At 43.0% G+C, this 26,692-nt stretch overlaps 1 protein-coding gene across 3 annotated transcripts in view; it reads left to right on the top strand.

Moving 5' to 3' along the window:
* Window positions 1-26,692, top strand: part of LOC146645201 (paired box protein Pax-7-like) — a 145,066-nt gene that overhangs the window by 113,176 nt on the left and 5,198 nt on the right. The window lies entirely within an intron of this gene.

The following is a 26,692-nucleotide window of genomic DNA, read 5'->3' as shown; positions in this document are numbered from 1 at the left end:
CACCTCCTCCTCCTGGACCCCCGCTCCAGCAGGTCGCAGATAACGGGGGTGTGAGAAGACTCCAAAACCTCCCTCCGCCCGCTCATATGTAGTGATGATGCATGTGTGTTCTAAGGTGCATTTAAAACCCAGGAGGGCGTGGAGCAGGTAAGCGCACAGCCCCTCCTGATAGCCCTCAGTGTCTACGTGTATTTAAAATTGAGAGGTGGGCAACGACGCCAGGGGTGAGGTGTACACCCTGATGGTCTTTTGTATTCCGTGTAGCGTGCCCACCCCCAAGATCCTATACAGTGGGGCAAAAAAGTATTTAGTCAGCCACCGATTGTGCAAGTTCCCCCACCTAAAATGATGACAGAGGTCAGTAATTTGCACCAGAGGTACACTTCAACTGTGAGAGACAGAATGTGAAAAAAAAATCCATGAATCCACATGGTAGGATTTGTGAAGAATTTATTCCTAAATCAGGGTGGAAAATAAGTATTTGGTCAATAACAAAAATACAACTCAATACTTTGTAACATAACCTTTGTTGGCAATAACAGAGGTCAAACGTTTACTATAGGTCTTTACCAGGTTTGCACACACAGTAGCTGGTATTTTGGCCCATTCCTCCATGCAGATCTTCTCGAGAGCAGTGATGTTTTGGGGCTGTCGCCGAGCAACACGGACTTTCAACTCCCGCCACAGATTTTCTATGGGGTTGAGGTCTGGAGACTGGCTAGGCCACTCCAGGACTTTCAAATGCTTCTTACGGAGCCACTCCTTTGTTGCCCGGGCGGTGTGTTTTGGATCATTGTCATGTTGGAAGACCCAGCCTCGTTTCATCTTCAAAGTTCTCACTGATGGAAGGAGGTTTTGGCTCAAAATCTCACGATACATGGCCCCATTCATTCTGTCCTTAACACGGATCAGTCGTCCTGTCCCCTTGGCAGAAAAACAGCCCCATAGCATGATGTTTCCACCCCCATGCTTCACAGTAGGTATGGTGTTCTTGGGATGCAACTCAGTATTCTTCTTCCTCCAAACACGATGAGTTGAGTTTATACCAAAAAGTTCTACTTTGGTTTCATCTGACCACATGACATTCTCCCAATCCTCTGCTGTATCATCCATGTGCTCTCTGGCAAACTTCAGATGGGCCTGGACATGCACTGGCTTCAGCAGCGGAACACGTCTGGCACTGCGGGATTTGATTCCCTGCCGTTGTAGTGTGTTACTGATGGTGACCTTTGTTACTTTGGTCCCAGCTCTCTGCAGGTCATTCACCAGGTCCCCCCGTGTGGTTCTGGGATCTTTGCTCACCGTTCTCATGATCATTTTGACCCCACGGGATGAGATCTTGCGTGGAGCCCCAGATCGAGGGAGATTATCAGTGGTCTTGTATGTCTTCCATTTTCCGATGATTGCTCCCACAGTTGATTTTTTCACACCAAGCTGCTTGCCTATTGTAGATTCACTCTTCCCAGTCTGGTGCAGGTCTACAATACTTTTCCTGGTGTCCTTCGAAAGCTCTTTGGTCTTGGCCATGGCAGAGTTTGGAGTCTGACTGTTTGAGGCTGTGGACAGGTGTCTTTTATACAGATGATGAGTTCAAACAGGTGCCATTCATACAGGTAACGAGTGGGGGACAGAAAAGCGTCTTACAGAGGACGTTACAGGTCTGTGAGAGCCAGAGATTTTCCTTGTTTGAGGTGACCAAATACTTATTTTCCACCCTAATTTACGAATAAATTCTTTACAAATCCTACCATGTGAATTCATGGGTTTTTTTTTCACATTCTGTCTCTCACAGTTGAAGTGTACCTCTGGTGCAAATTACTGACCTCTGTCATCATTTTAGGTGGGGGAACTTGCACAATCGGTGGCTGACTAAATACTTTTTTGCCCCACTGTATGTATGTGTTATGAGAGTGTGAGTAATGTGAATGTCTAAGTTGTGAGATAAAATTGAGGCACAAGAAGCCAGAAGGGGACAGAGGGGGGGGGGATGCCTCCCCTGCACCCTGGTGACACACCTTTACCCCAAGGCCCTGCATGTGTGGGTGGTTGTGGTGGAGCAGGAAGAGGGAGGCAGCTGGAGATGGGGAGGGAAGGAAGGGAGGGGCAAGTGACCTCTCCCTGGGGCCAGCTCCCCCGCTGACTCCAGTAGGCACCCCCATACTCTGCAACCCGCCAGGAAAAGGGGGCCCAGGCCCATCTGGACCGGGGCCCAGAACAGCAGCGCCGCCCAGCCCCACAGAGCCCAGGACAGCCCACCTGAGAAAACTGCACCCACCCCGTCATCCACTCAACTTCCAGACTACACAAGACAATAGACGCCTAGGCTCAGATCTTCCTCCACCTCTCCTGTATCTTCCCCTCCTGCAGAGTGAGTTCCTGAAGAGAGGAGAGCTCCTGCAAGGTTCCCCCCCCCCCCCCCCCCAGTTGAAGAGCCCCCCAGGTGGCTCGATGCACTGGCGGCACCCTGCGGGGCCCCCATACACCCACCCGCCCACAACCCCAGCAACATACCAACCAGGACCCAAGCCCAGAGACGGAGCGCCCCCAGAACCTCACGCCTGTCCTGGACCCACCCAGGGGCAGCCAGGCTACCAGGTCAGTAACCCACGTCCGTCAGCACAGACCCTTCCCTAGCCCTGCTGCACGCAGCCACGAGGAAACCGTCACCTAAGAGCCAACAGAGCCCCTAATAGGCCATGACCGCTACTCCGGGTTGAGCCCTCCAAGGAAGATGCTCCCGGGAACCCCCCGACGCCCTAAGCCTTTCCCTACCCCCACACCAATCACAACAGCGAAGGTGGGACTAAACTATGACCCCCCACCCCCACTAGGTGATGGAGCTAATCAAAGGAGCCCAGAGCAATTGATCTGATGTGGTGGCAGAGGCTGTATCGAGACTAATGTAATCTAATAGATAATTTCTATATTGGTTAGAATTAAGATTATTTTTATTTTTCCAGTTCATGAGGACTGTTTTCTTGGCTATGCATAGGGCAGTGAAAACCATATGGGCTATATTCTTATCTGTAGTGACATTATCTAAGCTGCCCAACAAACACACTTGGAATGTTACATTTCAGACACTTTGATAAGTCTTCACATATCTCGCGCCAAAACTTCTGAACTGGTGGACAGAACCAAAGAGCGTGGATATAATTGTCCGGTGTATTGGTTTGACAGTGTGAGCATTTGTTGGAAGATGTAAAGCCCATCTTGAACATCCGATGACCTGTATAGTGCACTCTATGTAGTATTTTGTATTGAATTAATTGAAGACTGGGATTTCTAATTAAATGAAAGGTTTTTAAGCAAATCTGAGACCAGAAGTTTTGGTCTAAGTTAACTGATAAATCCGCTTCCCATTTTGCAATAGGAAGTGATATTGATTCATCTGTTTTAGAAAGCATTCTGTATATTTTGGATAGTAATTTGGGGGTTTTAAGAGTAAGAAATTGAACCACGCTTGGTGGTGTTTGTAGTTCAACTTGACCCGGTTTAAATTTCTTTTTTACTATGGATTTAATTTGTTGATATTCTAAAAATCTTTTCTTGTTGATCCCATATTGTGTAACTAGTCTGTCAAATGAAATAAATTCTGTTCCTTCTAGTATATGTTCTAAATATTTGATTCCTTTACCACTCCAATCTGAAAAGTTTATCATATTATTGTTTTGTAATATGTCAGGGTTGTTCCAGATAGGTGTACGTTTGCATGGGATTAATGAAGACTCCGTCAATTTTAGAAACTCCCACCATGCTGTCAGAGAAGAGCTTATGCTGATGCTTTTGAAGCATTCATGTCGTTGGATGTTTGAGCTGATAAATGGTAGATCTGAAATCTCTAGATTATTGCAAAGTGCTTGTTCTACATCTAGCCAAGGTTCATCTAAGAGGGTATGTTTTAGCCATCCTGAGATAACCTGAAGCCTGTTGGCTAAGAAGTAGTGCTGAAAGTTAGGTAGTTCTAATCCTCCTTTATCCTTGGTCTTTTGTAGTGTTTTTAAGCTTTTACGTGGGGGTTTATTTTTCCAAAGGAATTTGGACATACATGAATCTAGAGATCTGAACCAATCTTGTGGCGGTTTAGTTGGGATCATTGAGAATAAATAATTTATTTTTGGTAAGACCATCATTTTTATAGCGGCAACCCTTCCCATGAGTGATATGAGTAGACATTTCCACCTAGCCAGATCGCCTTCTACCTTCTTTAAAAGTGGGATATGGTTTAATTTAGTTAGATCTGCAAGCTTGGGAGAAACATTAATACCTAAATATTTTATATTTCCCGATTGCAGTGGTGCAGAAGAGGAATTATGGAAGGAGCAATTAATCGGAAGGACTGTAGATTTTGACCAGTTAATTGAGTAATATGATATTCTTGCAAAAGAGTTTATCAATTCAATCACCCCAGAGATATTGGTTTGTGAATTTTGGAGAAAGAGTAACACATCATCCGCATAAAGGCTGATTTTATGCTCCATGTTCTTGCATTTTATGCCCTTAATTACTGAATTCTGTCTAATTGCTGCTGCTAGTGGTTCAATAAAAATTGCAAACAGTGAAGGGGAGAGTGGGCATCCGTGCCTGGTGCCCCTCAGGAGACAGAAGCTGAAGGATGTCTGGTCATTTGTTCTGACACAAGCTGTTGGGGAATTATATAATATTTTTAACCAGTTAATGAAAGCGGATCCAAAACCAAATTTGTGTAAAGTTGCAATTAGAAATTTCCAGTTAACTCTGTCAAATGCTTTTTCTGCATCTAAAGAAAATATTGTAGTTTCAAGGTTTTTACTGTATGAGTAGTCTATCAAATTAAGTAATCTACGTGTATTTGTTGATGAGTGCCTACCTTTTATTAAACCAGTTTGGTCAGGATGAATTAAGAGGGGGGTTATTTTCTCCAGTCTCTTTGAGAGAGCTTTGCAGATTATTTTAAGGTCTACATTTATAAGGGATATTGGACGATAGCTTGAGGGATATACAGGGTCTTTGCCCGGTTTTAGCAGGAGATTAATGTTTGCAGAATTCATATTTGATGGAAGTCTGCCCTTTTCTTTGATTTCCAACAACGTTCTGTAGAAAACTGGTGCTAGAATCGTCCAGAATTCTTTGTAGAATTCTACAGGAAAGCCGTCTGGACCTGGAGCCTTATTATTGGGCATACTTATCAGGGCTTCCTGGAGTTCACCTGGTGTCAGTGGTGAATCCAGTGCCATTGCTTGAGTGTCTAACAATTTTGGAAGAGTTATGTTGTCCAAAAACTGATCAATTTCCTTTTTACATGGGTTTATTTGTGGTGAATACAACGTTTTATAGAAATCCCTGAAAATGTTGTTTATTTTATTATTTTTGTCTTTAAAAAAGTTATTGTTGAGCCAATATTAAAGAAACCCCAGCTGGATCCATCTCTTCCTAACAGTTACAGGCCAATATCCAAATTGCCTTTTATATCAAAAATTTTAGAAAAAGTAGTACTAGAACAACTTAACTATTTCCTGGGTAAAAATGCTGTTATGGACACTTTCCAGTCTGGTTTTCGTAAATTGCATTCCACTGAAACGGCCTTACTTAGAGTATCTAGTGATATCTTGATGGCAGCAGACTCTGGAGAATACACAGTGCTGGTCCTGCTGGATCTCAGCTCTGCTTTTGACACTGTAGATCACAGTATCATGATAAACAGACTCGAGAACTTGTTTGGGATTACTGGTGTTGTTTTAAAATGGTTTATATCATATCTGTCTGAGAGATCTTTTACTGTTTGCATGAATCATGTCACATCAGAATCAACAGTTTGCCATGTGGGGTACCTCAGTCCCCTGGGTCCAATTCTCTTTTTACTTTATGTATTTCCCCTAGGCCAAATTATTAAGCGCTATAAATATATCTCCTATCATCTCTATGCTGACGACATCCAACTATACTGTTCCTTCAAAATGTCTGAGTTTTATAAATTGGCTAATTTAAGTAATTGCCTGACAGAAATCAACAAATGGTTATATGACAATTTTCTCCAACTAAACTCTGATAAAACAGAAACTCTAATTATTGCTCCAGACCACATGGTCCCAGAAATTAGACAGCATATCAGCTTCTTAGACCCTTATGTAAAATCAAGCCTTAGAAATCTCGGTGTCTTATTTGACAGCTCGATGTCGCTCGAGCAGCATTCTAAGCAGCTGGTCCAAAACTGTTTTTATCATTTACGGAATATTTCTAAACTCAGACTAATGGTATCAAAGCTTGAACTTGAGACGATTATTGATGCTTTTATTTCTTCTCGTTTAGACTATTGTAATGGTCTTTTTACTTGTTTTAACAAATCAGCCTTAAATCGTGTTCAGACTGTGCAGAATGCTGCAGCACGTCTCTTAACAGGCACCAAGAGAAGATCGCATATCACTCCAGTCTTGGCCTCCCTTCACTGGTTGCCTGTAAATTTTAGGTTTCATCTTAAAATTTTAGTTCTAACCTTTAGGGCCCTGCATGGTCAGGCTTCTCAATATTTATCTGACCTGCTGAAACCACATACATCTTCTCGGGCTTTAAGGTCATTAGATCAGAGACTGCTGGTGGTACCGCGCACTCGTTTTAAAACTCGTGGTGATCGGGCCTTTCAGACTGTGGCACCACGGTTGTGGAATTCTCTCCCACTGTCTCTTCGCTGCACGGACTCCATCGATTCTTTTAAGAAACAGCTGAAGACATTTTTATTTAGAAAAGCATTTGATTAATTTCTTCTTATGCTGTTTTTATAGTTTTATTGTTTTACATTGTTTTATTTACTGTTATATTGTTTTTATATTCCCATTTTCTGTGTTGTAAAGCACTTTGTGATTTTTATCTGTGAAAAGCGCTATATAAATAAATTTTACTTACTTACTTACTTACTTATTTGTTTCTGTTCATATATTGTGTTCGCAGATGAATCTTGAACAGCACATATAGTTGTTTATTCCTTATTTATTTTTAGCTGGTTTGCTAGAAATTGACTGGATTTATTACCATGTTCATAATTTTGTAAGCGTAGTCTTTGTACTAAGAATTAAATCTCCAGTTTTTACTTGGCGTAGTATTATTCTTGTGCATTAGTGTTAAAGATACAGGAGCATGATCGCTGACAGCTATAGGGTGAATCTCAGTGTCTGAAATGTCGCTCAGCAGTGAGCTGCTGACCAAAAAATAATCCAGACGAGAGTAGGAGTGATGGACATGTGAGAAAAAAGTATATTCCTTACTGGTGGGGTGAAGGGAGCGCCATGCATTGCAAAGACCAAAGTCGCTCATATACTGTTTGATTATATTTGTGGATTGCCAATTACGCTGATTTCCTGCTGTATTGAGCCTATCCATTTCTTCATTTAGTCCAAGGTTGAGGTCGCCTCCAAGAACAAGTGTGCCATCTAAGTGTTCAGAGAGTGCACTGAAAAAAATGTGAAAGAATGAGGGATCATCAACATTGGGACCATATACACTTGCAATACATAGCTTTTTATCAAGTATAGATAGTTTAATGATTAAGAATCTGCCCTCTGGATCTATAACTGTATCGAGTACTGTGAAATTAATATTTTTATGTATTAAAATTGCTACTCCCCTTTGTCTAGAATTATAACAAACTGAGAACACATTAGGAAACTCAGGTGTTTTAAGTTCATTCGAACCTCTAAGAGGTCTGTGGGTCTCTTGTAAAAGGACAACGTCTGCCTGTAGTTTTTTGAGTTGGTTAAATATTTTTAACCTCTTTTCTCTGGAGCCAGCTCCATTTACATTTCATGTAATGAACCTTAGGGCACCCATAGATGTCTGTGTATAACTAGGGATGTATGCTGTGTGCTTCGCTTAGACAGGTGGAGAGAATACATCACTTGTTCATAAATAAAGAGAGAAAAAAAATGTGTGGCGAGATGCTCCCTGAGTCTGACTATGTGTGTGCATATTTACTAATATGAGTAGGCTTGGCTTAAGTGTGTGTATCCTATACGACTGTGTGCGCTGTCTGACTGAAGTAAATGTGCTGCCGTTGAGCGCATGACTGTGTGTGATCGTGCGGTGCGTATGTGTCGAAATAAAGGATGTTGTTTGTGGATGAGTGTGGAAGCAGGTGATCGAAGCAGTGAAAGAAATAAAGAAAGAAACCAAGGACAAGGGTAAGCAGCATAAAAACAAGAGGGGGAAAAAGAGAGAAAAAAAACGAGAAGGAAAAAAAACCCAAAAGAAGAAAAAAAAAAAAAAAAAAACTCCCGGAAACATTCCAATTAAATCACTGACGGAGAGTGATGGTGTTAATTCTGCTATGAAATCACACTTAAGATGCGATTTGATACCGGTAAGTTAAACAGATGTTAATGCAAGTTAGTGTGAGTGGATAGGGAAAGGGTGTAGCAGATTCTTATCTGGTGTGAAGTTAATACAGCCACGGAGTGATGTTGGGGTCGCGGTGGAGCTGCCCGTCCACGTACAGCCGGTCCACAGCGATGACAGCGCGGGAGCCCTTCTGGATGAAGCCGCGTTGGATTGGGAAGAGGACCCTGCGTCGTTCCAAGATCTCTTTGGGGAACTGGTCGTTCACGCTGAAGTCCGTTCCTTTTAATTCCCTGCTGCGGCTTTTCACATGTTCCTTTTTTTTTAAAGTGGCCGAATTTGGCCACGATGGGACGTGGTCTCCCGGTCGCAGCCCGCATGGGGCTGAGGCGATGTACCCTATCGAAGACGATGTTCTTCACCGTGTCCTCCGGCAGCTTCAGGTGGGTTTTGATGAAGCTTTTCACCGTAGTCTCCGCGTCTTCTCCAGCGGCTTCTGGAATACCAGAAAATACCAGATTATCACACATGCTACAGGCTTGTAGATCAATAACTGTTTCTTTTATTTTTTTATTTTCTCTATTTAGCTGAGTAACATTGTCTGTGAGACATTTCACCGACTCCCTTAGCGTGGCATTTTCAGCAGCGAGCGTTTCCACCTGCTGCTGGCTGAACTCCAGGGATTCTCGCAAGGATTTAAATTCCCGGTGAAGAATCTCCACCAAGGACAGCCTTGCATCGAAACTGGACAATCGTTTGTCGATTGACTCCAGTATGTCGACAATATCTTTGCCGGCTGGCGATGTTGTGCCGGGGGAATCTGCCGGGCGTTGTCTTTTCGACGACGGCGTCTCAGATTTGGCCGGGGAAGCTGCACACTGGGCCTTCTTCATCACGAGATCCTGGAAGCACTGATCAATGTAATTTTGGAGAGCCTCTAAACTCTCCCCTTTGTTCTCCAGGGTGTTGGAGATGATTTAGACAAATGTTGTTAGTTATAAGACAATTGATAAGTGTATTTGGTAATACTGAAGCTTAAATGAATTTGTTCAAATCTAAACTACCATTCGCTTTAATTTTCCGCCAAAATCTCCGACGTCAGTTACAACATGAGTCGCTTACCTTGTCCGTCACTTCCGTCAGGCAAGTAAGCAAGCTAGAAGACTGGCAATCTTGCTGGGTATCCAGTTACGGAAGCAACACATTAACAAGACAATTCTGAGTAACACCAAAGTTACTTTCCCTAGTAACTAGTTACTTTGAAAGTAACGAGTAACTTGAAGTAACTGAGTTACTTTTGATAGAAGTAACTAGTAATGTAACTAAGTTACTAATTTAAAGTAAAGTAATTTAAAGTAACTTATTATATTTATTATTATTTGCAGCTAGCAGGTTGTTAATGCTATCCATCAAATCTAAAAACACTATGTTAATACATGGAGAGCCTATACGAGATTTTGTAGCGATTTCGTATAGAAAACTATTTTGCGCGTATATTTAAAACATGTCCGCAGCTCCGAACCGTAGTAAATGGCCTGCATTTGTATAGCGCTTTTCTAGTCCATAGGACCCCAAAGCGCTTTACACTACATTCAGTCATTCACACACAGGCGATAGCAAGCTACATTGTAGCCACAGCTGCCCTGGGGCGCACTGACAGAGGCGAGGCTGCCGGACACAGGCGCCACCGGGCCCTCTGACCACCACCAGTGGGCAAACATGGGGTTAGTATCTTGCCCAAGGATATTTGGCATGCAGCCAGGATGCAGCCTGGGTTCGAACCACCGACCTTCTGATTAGTGGCTGACCTGCTCTGCCACCTGAGCTACAGCCACCCCGTAAAGGGACCTCTGGCTAATATGTCGGGTTCCGTGTCAGGCTCGTAGCCGAAAACTAGCTTTACTTTGTTGTCTGGGTCAACTTTGCTAGCGAGAGACAGAGAGAGAGACAGAGAAAGGCTGCTCCAACAGAACTTATTGTTTGAGAGGAAAACACGAACACTGTGTACAGTCGAGTCAATAGCTTACTTACAACTGGGCTCGTCAGGCACTCTTTTTGGCTGCAGTGGTTATTATTCTATTTACATGCTTCCATCTTCTGTTTCTGCTCGATGACAACTCGTACGTTTCGACTCTTTTTCTCCCTCCCTGGCACTCACAGACACATAACAGGTATGGCAGTCCATTCTCCCTGCAGCACAGACTACACTGCCCATGGGCCGCGAGATTGAGACACAGACATTAGAGCCTCTTAATGCGTGTTTTGTTTGGGTTTCCACTGGCGTGGAATTACCAAAAATAGAGAGCATAGCCTTATGAAACAGGAAAATACCGCCGTTCAATCCATTAATTTCAACAAAGTTACTGTATTCTGAATACCACCTTTTTAAACGGTAACTGTAACTCATATTTTGTATTTTAAATACGTAACATATCATGTATTCCGTTACTCCCCAACACTGCTCATAGGGGGGTCATACTAGTCGTTTCGCCATCACTCTGGATGCTGGGAATCAAAGATTCCATAGCTCAATTATCCTATTCATGTAACCTTTTCTGCTGGGGTTAGTTGGGTAGTAGCTTCCCAACAGTGCCCAATTTTTATCTCTTCTCCACCGATGCCACCTTGTTCCAGTAGCCCACTTGTCATCAGGGTGTCCTGGTTCCTCAACACCTTACACGGACTTTGTTAATCCCAAAAAACTCTACTAACTTTCATGTAACCCTTGAATGGGTTGTAGGTAGATAGTTGTACAAAGTAATGACATCCCCAAACAGCAATCTGAGCTGCTGAAGTTGGACTTCCTCCAACTCTTCAGCCTCGTTGGTCAGTTGCAGGTGAGTGCTTTTATCTCCGGGCCCACCCCCACCTGTGGCAGAGGGATAGGCCGTTTCAGCCGGCTGCTCAGCCTTAACACCTGGCTTTCCTCCGCCTGTGCCTCCCACGGTGTGGGTTTTATTAACAATTTTGATGCCTTCTGGGAGAGGAGGCATCTTTTTGGGGCAGACGGGCTCCACCTCAACGCCTGGGGACGCCGTTTGCTGTCCGCCAATTTGGCATTTGGCGTACAGCACTCCCGCACATCGCCCTGTCACTACCCCAAATTGACATTACCTGCTGATCTGACTGCCACTGACTGATGTTCCCCTGGTCCCAGCTCCTATATTTGTTCCACTTTTAACAGTAATACACAAAACTCTGGACTCGGACCTCTCTTTCCCACAGTCAACACAATACCCGTCATAATCACAAACAGAGAGCAACAGAATTATCATAAATCCAGTAACTCCAAAAACATTAATAACCTCCGGCCTCTTCAAAAATATCAACATCCATTCAACTCTATTGTCAAAAATCCACCAGTCTCAATCAGTATGGCACTTTTAAATGTCCGCTCTCTGTTGAACAAGTCTTTTATTATTAATGATTTAATCTTAGATAATAAACTTGACTGTTTATTTTTAACTGAAACATGGCTGGGTTCGGATGCACCAGTTGTTCTCACTGAGGCCTCCCCACCAAATTTTAATTTCTCTTTTTCTATTATTTAGTATTTAGTATTTAGTATTTATTTATTTATTGTCATTGTCAAGAACAATGAAATTGCATTTGGGGCTTCCATACAACCCAAAAAAAAGAAGAAAATAATAAATACCCCTTAAAACCCAAGTGTACATATTTAACCCAGTGTGACTCCAATGCAATAAGACAATCCTTAGCAATAATGTTCGTAGAAATTCAGACAAAGACCTGAGAAACATGACAAAATACAACAATGCAACCCATTCAATATTATTGTACTGTGAGATATGATATCAGATATGATAGTTATCTATTTAAGAAAGAGGGGGGGGGGGGGGCAGGAGGGGGAAGAGAATAAAGATATGATGCACCAGTGCAGACCAGTTCATTGCTATTAAGAAGTTGGATATGGTTATTGTCCGTGAGAGGGGGGCAGAGAGTTCAGGAGCCTCACAGCCTGTGGATACAGGCTGTTGGCCAGTCTGGATGTTCTGGCCTGTATAGACCTGTACCTTCTCCCTGAGGGCAGCAGATGGAAAAGGTGGCGCGCAGGGTGATGTTGGTCCCGCAGGATACTGTGCACCCTCCTCAGACAGCGAGTGGGGAAGATATTACTGATCTCTGGCAGACTTGTTCCAATAATTCTGCCAGCTTCTTTCACCACCCGCTGGAGTGCTTGCTGATCGGCCTTGGTGCAGCTGGGGAACCACACTAGAAATCCATACGTCAGAACGCTGCTGATGGCACAGTTGTAGAAGTTCAACATCAGAGATCTGGGAATGTGTGCGCTCCGCAGTCTCCTCAGGTAGTAGAGGCGCTGTTGGGCCTTCCGTACAACTGAGGTGATATGGTTGCCCCAGGACAGGTCCTCGGTCACAGTTACCCCCAAGAATTTAAAACTGCTCACCCTCTCCACCGCCTCACTGCCAATGAAGAGAGGCAGATGGTTGTTATGACCCCTCTTCCGGAAATCTACAATGATCTCCTTGGTAAGAGGTAAGAGAGGTGGTGGGACTGCATCTTTAACCAACAACACACTCACCTCCAAACAAATTTTATTTGATCATTTTACCACTTTTGAATTCCACGCTATTGTTTTCAGCAGCCCTCCAGTTTTATCTGTCACAGTTTACAGACCACCTAAAGACAGTGCTGCTTTTATCAAGGAATTCTCAGAATTTTTAACAAACATACATTCAAAATATAATATGATAATTTTAACCGGTGATTTTAACCTGCACATAGATAATCCTTCTGACCCTGCATCAAAAGAATTCTTAAACATTCTTCACTGTTTGGATTTTACCCAGCACGTCACACAACCGACTCACAACAGAGGACACACTCTGGACCTGGTCATCACCCATGGGCTGTCCACCAGCGTGTCCTCTGTTGTTGACTTGGCTGTCTCTGACCACTACTGTGTGGTTTTTAACATCACCGGTTTTATTCAGCGGGAGACCTCGGTGCGAACTGTGAGGAGGCGCTATCTAACCTCTGAAGTGGCTGCAAATTTTACCAGGGTTTTAGACGAATGCCCCCCTGTGATTTTACCTGCACCCTGCGATTTGATTTTTAATCATTTTAACAGCAAACTGAAGAAAAGCCTTGACTCCGTTGCTCCACTCACCACCAAAAAGATTAACGTAAAACATGCATCACCCTGGAGAAACGAAGAAGTCAAAAAACTCAAAAGAAATTGCAGGGCAGCAGAAAGGAGATGGAGGAAAAATAAAAATACTATCAACCATCAAATATTTTGCGAGCAACTTAAAGTGTACAATAATACATTAAGGAATTCAAGAAATTCATACTTCGCCAAAATAATCAGTAATAACAAAAATAATCCCAAGGTCCTCTTTTCCACCATAGATCATTTATTTAACCCTGATTTTAACAGCTCCCAAAGAACCCCCACAGACTCACTCTGTGAGCAGTTTGCAGACCACTTCAGGGGAAAGATCAGCGCCATCAGATCTGATATTTTATCTAATCGCGATATGTTTGTAAACACATCTGAGGGCTCGATTGTACCTGAGGAGACACTGGACAGCTTTGTCCTGGTTAATGCTGAGAACCTTCAGAAAGTTTTCTCCACAGTGAGACCCACCACATGTCTTTTAGATCCAATCCCTTCTTCACTCTTTAAAACACTTTATGGATTTTTTGAGGCTGAGCTTTTATACATGATGAATTGCTCTCTTCAGTTGGGTGTCTTCCCTGCTGCCTTTAAAACGGCGGTGGTGAGGCCCCTTCTGAAGAAGAGCAATTTGGATTGTAATGATTTTAATAACTACAGACCTGTATCCAACTTACCATTTTTAAGTAAAATCTTAGAAAAACTTGTTTTTACTCAGATTAATGATTTTCTAAATGATAGACAGATCCTGGAGATATTCCAGTCTGGATTTAGGGTGAACCACAGCACAGAGACGGCTCTCCTAAAGGTTTTAAATGATCTTAGATGTAACTGGGACGCCCAAAAGCTCTCAGTCCTGGTGATACTGGATCTAAGCGCAGCCTTTGATACAGTAGACCACGCTATTCTTTTAAACAGACTGAAACACATGGTAGGCCTCTCTGGTGCTGTACACAACTGGTTCACTTCCTATCTCTCTGACAGAACTTTTATGGTGAGTATGGATACATGCTCCTCTAAGATCCATAAAATGACATGTGGTGTGCCTCAAGGGTCGGTTTTAGGCCCTGTACTTTTTAATTTGTATATGCTCCCTCTCGGCGGTGTCATCAGGAGGCATGGAGTGAACTTCCACAGTTACGCTGATGACACGCAGCTGTACATCTCCATGTCTCCTGATGACACCAGACCAATGGATGCCCTTTTTAACTGTATTTTAGATATAAGATCTTGGATGGCAGAATACTTTTTACAGCTTAACCAGGACAAAACTGAAGTTTTAATCGTCGGTCCTGAGGCTCAGAGAGAGAAACTCTTGTCTAAATTAGAGGCATTTTCACTATGTCCTTCGCTACAAGTGAAAAACCTGGGTGTTATTTTTGACTCTGAGCTTGGTTTTGTCCCACATATTAAACATGTGACCAAAATTGGATTTTATCATCTAAAAAATATAGCCAGAGTCCGCCCTATTCTCTCTCAGGCCAAAACAGAGATGCTGATGCATGCTTTTATTACCAGTCGTATTGATTACTGTAATGCCCTGCTCTCTGGTCTTCCTAAGAAGAATATTTCAACTTTACAACTTTTACAAAACTCGGCGGCTCGTGTGCTGACGAAGACCAGAGGGTTTTAGAATCGCTGCATTGGCTCCCCGTGTGTTTCAGGATCGATTTTAAAGTTCTTTTATTGGTTTTTAAATGTCTTAATGGTCTTGGGCCTTCTTATCTCTCAGATCTGCTTTTACCATATGAACCCTCGCGGACCCTGAGGTCCTCTGGTACTGGCCTTTTGATTGTCCCTAAAGTCAGGACACATACTCACGGAGAGGCAGCGTTTCAGTGGTATGGTCCTCGTCTGTGGAACAGCCTGCCGGAGGAGCTCAGGGCCGCAGAGAACGTACATGTTTTTAAGAACAGGCTCAAGACCCACCTTTTTAATTTAGCTTTTACTTAGCGTTTATTTATTTTATGCTTATTTATTCTATCCTGTTATTTTATTATTAATTCAGGCTTTACCTAATATTTATTGATTTTATTCTTATCCATTTTTTAATCTTCTTACTCTATTTATATTTATATTTATATTGTAACCCGTTCTTATTTATTTTATCATTTTACCCTGTATATAGCCTATTGTGGCATATCTCCAGTGTTTCCTCGGAGGGCGCTCTCTGCACCGGGGCTGTGATCGACCGTGGCTGCTGGGTCTCTGGGGGTCCTCTCAGCCTGGCTGGGGGGCTCCTTTGCCTCCTTCCTGCTGTGTGCCCGGCCTGGAGGCTGCGGTCTGTGACCAGCTCTCGGTGCTGACGGCTCCGTGTTATAGTGTTTCCTCACTTGGCTCACTTGGCTCATGTGAACCCAGCCCAATTTTTACTCTTTAACCTTCGCTGACCCTTAAAAATGCATCCCTTTAGAGCCCTGGGGACCAAAAATGGTCCCGCCCCAAAAGTGCAATAAAAAGATTATATATTCATATTTTTTTCCACTTTAAATTGGTCAGTCTTTTAAAACTACTTCTCCCTGAAATATTCATATAAAGTTTTAATTATATTTTCGTTGTTTTAACCCTTTAAATCCCAGTTTTATTACATGAGCGCCCTGTTTTTTTAGCCCCAAAAAACAAAAAACTAAATATTTTCCAAAAAAAACATTTGAAGTAATATTTGTTTGTTATTATAATTAGGCCTTTAGATGGACCAAAGATTGGCACCAACAGTCATTTCGATCGCCTTTTATTTTTTTTGCAGGAGCGCATTTCATAAAATGCACACCCTATCGGTCCTAATCGACCACGCCCAAAAAAGTGCTATAAAAAATTTATATATTAATATTTTATTCCACTTTAAATTAGCCAATCTTTTAGACCTACTTCTCCTTGAAATATTCATGTCAAGTTTTAATTACATTTCGCGGATTTTAACCCTTTATATCCCGGTTTCGTCACATGAGCGCACTGCTTTTTTTGCCCCAAAAAACATAAAACTTGAATATTTTCCAAAAAAAACATTTAAGGTAATATTCAATTGTTATTATAATTAGGCCTTTAGATGGACTAAAGATTGGCACCAACATTCATTTCGATCGCCTTTTTTTTTTTTTTTCAGGACCAGAAAATGGTCTCCAGGTGGCAAATGCTCCTCCTCTAGGCCGAAATAAGTGCATGTTGCCGGGGTAAGTCGCGACGATCACCGGGGCACGATCACCGGGGACTGCTTTTTCCAGCCCACACATCCGATACCACGTGACAACAAATACGTCATTTCCTGTTGACTAAAAAAAAAAAAAGCACCCTCTAACGGTCCTAGGGACCAAAAAATGGTCCCGCCCCATCATCGGGCGAAGCCGCTGCTGCACGCCGGAAATGAGGCTTCGTTTCCCGCAGGTCTGTCCAAGCAGCCCGCTGTTTTCCAGCAGGGATCAAATGTGGAGCAAGGGCGCCACCCGGTGGACAAATAAAAAAGTTACAACTCTAAGGCTCATAGACCAAAATGAGACGGAAACATAAGTAATCACCAAGACATTAACGGTAATAATTCTGCAGTGAAAAATAGCGTTTATAATGGAAGTCAATGGGCCAAAAATGGTCCCTAGGGCTCTAAGAGGATGTGTATTGTTAGCTTAGCCACTGAAGCTAATTTAAGGAAGTCAGACTTGAATTTTGAAATGAAATTATGCCAAACTTTTTTTTAGAGAATTTGGCTATATTCCATTCAACACAGTGCAAATGGCTTGTAACTGAAAAACTAAAGGGACCAAAAATGGTCCCAGGGCCAAAGAAGGGTTAAGTGTGTGTGTGTGTGTGTGGGGGGGGGGGGGGGGGAGATATGTGTGTATTCACATCATTTATGTTAATGAGAGTGCGGGGAGTGAGTTGGAGGGTGGGGTGGGCTGCTTTTAACTATGTAAAGCACTTTGTGCTACATTTTTTGTTTGAAAAGTGCTTTATAAATAAAGATTGATTGATTGATTGATTGATTGATTGATTGATTGATTGATTGATTGATTTTCAAACAGAATGTAGGGATCGGTGGGTTAGCCTGTTCCCATTTCTGAGGTTAACATGTAATATGTTCCGAAATGTTTCAGTACTGTAACTAAATTACATTTTTCAATAATGTGGTAATGTAGCACATTCCTATCCTAAATTCAGGTATTACATCACAGTTAAAATGATGTCATTGTTTGCATTGCAAACGTTCCTTGGTAATCTGTAATCTCGATAAAAAGAGAAAAAAAATATATAAACAAATTTTTTTTTCCTCCTGCACTTGTGCTACAATCAGCCTATTTAGATTGCATCTATGTCATGGCTATTAAAATCATCTTATATCAAGGGCCACATACTTGATATATGTGGCCCTTGATATACAGTAAGTCCACGGAATGGTGAAATTCCAGTTTCTGTCAGTTTAAAAAGTATAACTATGCATTCAATCTATTAGATAGGAGCGATCGTGGCTCAAGAGTTGGGAGTTCGCCTTGTAATTCGAAGGCTGCCGGTTCGAGCCCTGGCTTGGACAGTCTCAGTCGTTGTGTCCTTGGGCAAGACACTTCACCCGTTGCCTACTGGTGGTGGTCAGAGGGCCCGGTGGCACCAGTGTCCGGCTGCCTCGCCTCTGTCAGTGTGCCCCAGGGTGGCTGTGGCTACAATGTAGCTTGCCATCACCAGTGTGTGAATGTATGGGTGGATGACTGGATATGTATTAATTCTTAGGGTTTGGTGTTCAGTGTTCTATTATTGGTGATTTATGACAGACTGGCGACCTGTCCAGGGTGTACCCCGCCTTTCGCCCTATGACAGCTGGGATAGGCTCCAGCGCCCCCCGCGACCCTGAAAAGGATAAGCGGAAGCGAATGGATGGATGGATGTTCTATTATTGGTAAAGCGCTATACAAATACAGACCATTTACCATATCTTAATATAAGATTAAAAAAACCCAGCAAATTCAACATTATGTCTCAGTTTTTCTACATGGTGAAGAAATGCTGCCATAATCAATGAAAGAAATCTGTCAGCATGACTCTTTGAGCTCAGATTGTAAGAAGTAATGTGTAAAGTCCCAAAATTTTGTTATTAAATTACTTTGGTGTATTGTGAATGGCCATGAGCGAGGGCCTTATTGGTAAAAAAAAAAAAAAAAGTTTTAAAAGTTATAAAAATACAGTTAAAAGTCCAACCTTTATAGCTTAAAGGCGGTACGTATTTAAAATACAAAATATGAGTAACTGTCTTCCGTTACAGTTACCGTTTAAATAGGTGGTAATCAGAATACAGTTACTTTATTGAAATAAGTGGAATACACACCTGTTGTTTCCTGACTAATGTTAGGCTATCCCAGCTCTATCCCTTCTCCAATTTTGGTGATTAAATGCAGTTGGGTGCAGGTTTAGGTCAGTTGGAAGAGCATGCAATCCTATGGCACATGGCTGAGAGTGGCCTGCCTGGGCTCGAGTCTGACCCATGGCCTTTTTTTTCCATCTGGGATTAATACAGTTTCTCTGATTCTGATTGTCAGAAACTCAAACAAAACACACAATAGGAGGCTCTAATGTAAGCATCCTGTTAATGTTGGTGGCATCAGTTAGACAATGGACCCAGAGCCAGCAGTGCACGGGCAGGTATGCATTTCTTACTTGGAAATTCCGGAGATAAATGGGATGGTCAAAACTTCAGTATCTACGATGTACTATTGGTGTGTGAATTTTATTATTATTTATGAAGGCTACTCGTCACCAGACTTCCTGAGAATGCTATAGTTGGAACTGCAGTGTACTTGATGACATCACAGCTCCAGAGTTTTTATTGCCATTCCCTCTTAATTTAACTGTTTTAACTAAAAAATTACACATGATGTAGTAGATTTCTTTAAGAAAAAAAAAAAGATAATTCAAAAATTCGCTTTTACATATCATGTGTTTCATAATGTCTAATAAGCTTTGTACAGTTGAGCACAATCACTACGTGACAGAAACACTTAAGTTTAAGTCTTAAAAGGTAAAGCCTAATCTCTCTTAATAAAAATATTATACATGTTTGCCTGAATAAAAACAGACAAGTGAGAAGTTAGAACGCTTTTATTTTCATTTTAGTAAACACTCAAAACTTACAATAGAGAGCTGGGGTTTGGAAGAGAGTTTAACAAATATTTAAAATATAATCCGATCCTTTTTGGAGTAGCCTTCAGGATCTCCATGTGTTAACATAGTGTTTTTAGATTTGATGGATAGCATTAACAACCTGCTAGCTGCAAATAATCATGTGCAGTTTCACATGATTGTTAACAGACAAAAAGAAAACATATTACTGATACAGAAATAGTTTTCTATACAAGCACTGCAAAAAGTGCAGCCTTACCTAATGTCCACATTACTGTTAGGCATTTTATATAAAGATTTAAATATCTAGTTGGTATTGGTATGGTTAGTAGCCTTCAGTAATAGTAATAAATCACATAATTCATGTCGTTGTAAAGAGCAAGACAATATATTAAGTAATCCAAAGTATTTAGAATACGTTACGCTCAAGGATTCAAGGATTCTTTAGTGTTATTCGCATCACATGTTTACATGAGGTGGAATGAAATTAGGTGCACACGGTCCTGGAGTGAAAGAAACAGAATAACCGAGAAACAATAAAAAGAAAACTGTCATGGTCCTGGGTCGGTGACCCAGCGTTTTGAGTTTATTGTTATTATTTTCTAGTTTCTTCTGATTTTGTATTAATTCTTAGGGTTTGGTTTTGGTGTTCAGTGTTCTATTATTCCTACCTGTGTTCTCCCCCCCCTGTGCTCTGTTCATGTCCCTGAGTTTGTGTTTGTAAAACAGTTTGTGAGTTTCCTGTTCTATTTTGAAGGTCTGTGTCTCGTTGTGTCTCATTAGGTTCAGCTGTGTTCCCCTCTGGTGTATCATTCCCTCATTACCTTGTGTGTATTTATAGTGTGTGCCTGCCTGTGTTCCTTGTTGCTCCGTCTGTGTAATTTGGTATTCCCTGCGTCTCTCCGCTCTCCTTTCTTCGTGCTTTCCCTGCGTGTCTCTCCGTGTCCTTATGTTTTCAGGTTTGTTTATTAGATTTCCCAGTCTAGGTCTAGGTTTTAGTTGCTCCCTGTTCCTTATTTCTTGGTTTGTACGTTGCTTTCACTACAAATACATGCCTACCTCAGCCAGTACCTGCATTTTGGATCCTTGTCTCACTACACCACACGACTGCTGCCCCAGCCGTGACATTACGGAGTGACCACAAACATGGATCCAGCGGACTTTCCTGGGGAGAGTGATCTGGCGCAAGTCCTACGCCTGGTGGAATGGATAACCCACACCTCAAATACAAGAGCGAAGATTGTGGGAATGAATGCGATTGAGGCAATCCTCGAGGGAAATCCCCATCTCCACCAGGCCAGAGGATTCACAGATCTAATTGCCGATCTACATAAAGCCCAGGCGGCAGTGCAAGCTCGGGAATTAGCAGACTTCGTCTGGCAGCAGCGGACAACGGCTGACATCTAAGCAGCTGGCTGTGGTGAGTCAAAGGGACATTTTTTACACCACTTCTGTCTTTGGGACTGTTTTTTCGGGGGCTCTGTGTTTTGGGACAGGGGAGAATAATGACTCTGATTTCCCCTCTTCACCAGCTTAACTTCCGCTAAAACCATCATTACAGTCAGCCACTCAGGCTTCCATTCAGTCAGTAGCCCAGCCTACACCTTTACCCTTAGCCCGGTCACCTGTTTAGCCATTAGCCTCACCAGTAGCACAGTTATCTCTTCAGCTACCTGCCTCCTCATCTACTCATTCTTCTATTTTGTCACCTGTACAACCTTCGCTTTCACCTGCCTCTGTACAGGAAGCTATGGCAATACAACGCATTAAGGACTGTTTTTCTACCTCCCATACAGAGCAGAGAGACAAACATATTAACACTAAACTGGTTTCTCAAAAGCTGGCTTGTTCTGAGACTTTTACTCACTCCAGGCCTCAGCTGACTCTGGACCCCTGGAGGCTAAGGAGCCAGCTGAGGACTGTGCCCGGCTGTTGCTGCCTGAGCAGGGTCAGTGCTCTGCGCAGCAGTCTGCCTCATGTTTGCTGGAGGCCCCCGTGCCTGCTGGTTTTGCTTTGTGTGTGCCAGAGGCCCCCATGCCTGCTGGTTTTGCTTTGTGTGTGCCAGAGGCCCCCGTGCCTGCTGGTTTTGCTTTGTGTGTGCCAGAGGCCCCCGTGCCTGCTGGTTTTGTTTTGTGTGTGCCAGAAGCTCACACTGGCTCACACTGGTTCTGTGACTGTTCTCGCTGGGGGGGTCCAAGGAACCGCTCCAGCCTCCTGCTTTTGCTGGGGGTCCAAGAAACCGCTTCAGCCTTCGGTCTTTCCTGGAGTGTCCGAAGAGCCGCTTTGGCCTTCGCTGGAGGGTCCGAGGGGCTGCTTCAGCCTTCATTCTTTGCTGGGGGGGCACGAAGATCCGCTCCCGCCTCCTAGTTTCGCTGGGGGGGTCCGAGGAGCCCGTCCGACTATCACCATCGCCTGAACAGTGTGGCCACCGCTGCCTTCCGCGCTGCCGGTCTCCGGATTTGTGTCGCCGCCGCTGCCTTCCGCACGGCCGGCTTTTGGATTTGTGTTGCCTCCACAACCTTCTGTGGGGCCGACCCCCTGAACTGTTTCACTCTGCCATGGACTCAGCCATGGATCGGGAAGGCTGAGTCTTTTAGCCATGTTTCTGTGAGACAGATTGAGTAACTTAACTCATTGAGTAACTTAATGGAATACATTACAAAATACATGTTGGGCCATGTATTCTGTAATCTGTAGTGGAATAATACATTTTGGAATACCTTCCCAACACTGGCTAGAACCCAGAATGATGTAAAGGTGAGTGTATGTTGACCCCAGCTCAGCAGCCAGAGCCTCTTCAACACACAATAAAGGCAGTGATGAGCAAGCGCATTTGTATGTGTTCATGTTTTTAAAAGTCACTGTGGCATTCTCTCCTAAGTCTCTTTCAATTTTTCTTGTTTTGTCAGTTTTCATGTTCATGCATAAAAACTAAAAGATCATATGTGTCCTCATTAGTATCGGGATTTGTGTTTATGTATGGAAATAGTAATTATGTGACCATGGTCATTTATGGCTGTTTCCCAACAGTTGATCAGGTGTTCCGTTGAAGATTATCTGGTTCCACCTGATTCGTACTCTAAGCCATCGGCGGGAGAAACGGGCAGAACAATTACATTCTTTTCCACTAGCACTAGTATAACTATCTGCTCTAATTAAATAGGTTGCCAACTGCAGGTAAAACAGAAGAAGAAATTGCATAATAGTCATGCTGTGAGATTTGAAAAAAGTAGTCAATCTGACCTGGGTCCTGGAAAAAATTCTGACCCAGATGAAGGCCCTAGCATGAGTAGTGGCCAGAAGAAAGCAAGAAAGGTATACTGGGGACAAACAGAGCCTGGTGCAAGGAAAAAATTTTGATTGGTGGTGTGCCATGTGATTTTTCTTTTGTGAAATATGTGCGATGGCTCCAAAAGGTTAGGAAACACTAATTTATGGAGTCACATGAAAGTAATGTACAGAGTAGTATATCATGAATCGCCTTGAGGCGACTTTTGTTGTGATTTGGTGCTATATAAATAAAATTGAATTGAATTGAATATCAAATTACTTGTGAGTAATTAAGTACTTTATTTTTTATACATCAATCAAATCAAAACAGTTACCTCATACATATACGCACTGGTACATCACAAGACCAAATTTCCTCTGCTGATCAAAAATTCTCATCATCATTGTTGAGAGATTTTTGAGTTTTGTGATTATGCTTAGTTGTAGCTTCATTTAAAGGAAGAAGAGCTGTTGAATTGAAACTACCACACAGGAAAAGGGAGTGAAAACTGATGTGCAGAGGAATGCTGTAACATACATACTACCTCCTTTGTTAACAGGCAAGCTAACGGTCTCTTTCTCCTTTTGTGGAAATGTTTTTGCCACTCCTACTTCCCTGAAAGCTTGGGTTAAGTATAAATAAAGAAAGCTCTGAAAGCCCTGGGCAGTCTTTCCTCTGTCTCACATTTGTCCTGCACTCGTCTGGTGCAGGATGGATTGGACGGTGAGGGACGATCGTCCATGTGTGCACATGTATAAGATATCTTGAGTCTGAGTTCCTTTGCCTTCTACAATTTCTCTTCACAATCATGGTGATTTAAAAAATGAAGAAATGATAGGGGACAAGATTGCCTTCTAATTTGTGCTTAAGAGTTTAACCAAGCAGTTTTGGTACCTACATATAAACAAACAGCAAAGTGGAAAAAGAAAAGCTAAAATCAAAAATTCTGTTCGTCCTACACTCCAGTTCTCTTTATACTGAAAGATAAATACTCTACAACATTAGAGAGACATATGATCAGATAATCCCAAGATAGACCAGAAAGAACACCCTTTTAACAGTTTTTCAGGCTTTCTCATCAAACAATACACTCACTTGAAGTGCAGCCCTGGACAATGAAAAATGACAAAGCAGTACCCTGTGCAGTGAAATGCCACTGTTGTTCTTAGTCTCCTTCCTCAACGAGCTCAACAACTTTTATGCTCGTTTTGAGCGAGGGAACCCCACAACCACAACCAAAGCAGACGTGACGCCAGACCACCAACCTCTGACTCTCTCCCCCACCGATGTAGGAGCGGTGCTGAGCAGGATCAATGTCCACAAGGCTGCAGGTCCCGATGGCATCCCCGGGCGTGTTCTCAGAGCGTGTTCTGAGGAGCTTGCAGGAGTGCTGACAGACATATTCAACCTGTCCTTGGCCCACGCTGTGGTACCGGCCTGCTTCAAATCCACCTCCATCGTCCCGATACCCAAAAACTCCAACCCATCTTGCCTCAATGACTACCGCCCAGTAGCACTCACCCCCATCATCACTAAGTGCTTAGAGCAGCTGGTCCTAGCACACTTCAAATCCTGTCTCCCCCCCACCCTGGACCCCCACCAATTCGCATACCGCCAGAACAGGAGCACAGAGGATGCAGTCTCCATCGCACTGCACTCTGTCCTCTCACACCTGGACAACAACAACACCTACGCCAGAATGCTGTTTATAGACTTCAGTTCAGCATTCAATACAATCCACCCCTCACAACTCATCAGGAAACTGACAGACCTGGGCATCAGTTCCCTCATCTGCAAATGGTTACTGGACTTCCTGACCAACCGCCCCCAACATGTCCGGCTGGATAACCGCTGCTCATCTACCATCACAATGAACACCGGTGTACCACAAGGCTGTGTGATGAGCCCTTTCCTCTACTCCCTCTTCACCCACGACTGCAGACCTGCTGATGGTTCCAACACCATCATTAAGTTTGCAGATGACACCACGGTGATTGGCCTCATCAGTGACAACGATGAGGCCGCCTACAGGGAGGAGGTGGATCGTCTGGCTGAGTGGTGCGACACAAACAACCTGCTGCTTAACACCGAGAAGACCAAGGAGCTCATCGTGGACTACAGGAGGAATGCTGACCCACATCCACCCATCCACATTAAGGGGACGGCTGTGGAGCGTGTGAGCAGCTTCAAGTTCCTGGGAGTCCACATCTCCGAGGATCTCACCTGGACGACCAACTGCTCCAAGCTGGTCAAGAAGGCTCACCAGCGCCTCTTCTTCTTGAGGACTCTGAGGAAGAACCACCTGTCCTCAGACATCCTGGTGAACTTCTATCGCTGCACCATCGAGAGCATCCTGACCAACTGTATAACAGTCTGGTACGGGAACTGCTCTGCCTCGGACCGGAAGGCGTTGCAGAGGGTCGTGAAAACTGCCCAGCGCATCGCCGGAGCACCACTTCCTGCCATAAAAGACATCTACAGGAAGCGGTGTCTGAAAAGGGCTGGGAAAATCATCAAAGACCCCAGTCACCCATCACATGGACTCTTCACCCTCCTGCCCTCTGGGAGGCGCTACAGGAGCCTCCGGACTAAGACCACCAGGTACCGGAACAGCTTCTTCCCCACAGCTGTCAGACTCCTGAACTCTGCCTCCTGACATCTGACCCACGTTAACTCATGGACTGAACATACACACACACACACACACACACACACACACACACACACAATGGACAACTGTACCCTCAAACACACAATAATAACATGGAGTGAACCACCACTCACAACCACTAGCACTTTATATAGCCTCTGTAGAAATTATCCACACCCTCACTTACCTTAACTGCACTACTGTATAGCCCTGTGTAAACAATCATTCTGTACATACGATAATTTTTAACCCTACAACTGTTTACAACTTGCATAGTTCCCATTTCTGTATAGCTGTATATCTCAGATTCCTGTAAAGTTATTTATTTCATATTCTGTATAGTTTTTCATATTTATATCCTGTCCATATCCTGTACATAGCTTGTACTCACTACAGCCTGTACATACTTATAGTTATAGAATATTCACAACATACTTCATACCGTGTACATTATAACATAATAGACCCATTTCTGTAATATACTTACATATCTATATTATTGCTAATATATATTGTAATATATCTATATCACTAAGCACTTCTGGATGGATGCAAACTGCATTTCGTTGCCCTGTACCTGTGCATGTGCAATGACAATAAAGTTGAATTCTATTCTATTCTAATTCTATTCTATTCTAGTCATAACACATTGTCAGGAGGTGCTATCAAGAATGAGTACAAGGGGAAATGAACTGATCATTTAGGTTTGCAGGATAAATAGTAAACCATGAAATAACATGATTTACTCATAATGTAAAAGTAGTGTCATGGTTCTGGGTCATCCGACCCAGCATTTTGAGTTTCTTGGCTTCTGGTGATTGTTATATATTATGATGATGGTTTAAGGTTCATTAGTTAGTCTTTAGTTTATTCTGTGTTCCTGGGTGATTGACTATGTTTAGTTTCTTGTCTGTTAGGTTCCCCTTGTGTTTTGGTCTCTCGTGTCTGTCGTGTCATCTGTGTTTACGTGCCTTTCCCTGCATGTTTCCCAGGTCCCAGTAATGCCTTTGTGTTTTGTCTCCCTTTTCCCTTTACATTTTCCCTCCTTGTGTTTCATTCTGTCTCCCCTGTCTGTCATGTGCATTCATGTATGTTCTCCCCAGCCCGTCCTGTCTCTCTCTCCCCCTCAGTGTCTCGTCTTTCTTAATTACTTCCATGTTTCTCTCATTGTGTCACCTCCCTTTTTCTCCTCAGTCTGCCTTGTTCCCCT

Source organism: Rhamphochromis longiceps, linkage group LG20 (assembly GCF_057381845.1).
Source record: "Rhamphochromis longiceps isolate RC_006_pf linkage group LG20, R_longiceps_female_GT1.1, whole genome shotgun sequence".
In the NCBI taxonomy this organism is placed as follows: Eukaryota; Metazoa; Chordata; class Actinopteri; order Cichliformes; family Cichlidae; genus Rhamphochromis; species Rhamphochromis longiceps.
Note: the sequence above shows the minus strand (reverse complement) of the source record. Positions and strands in the feature narration are given on the sequence as shown.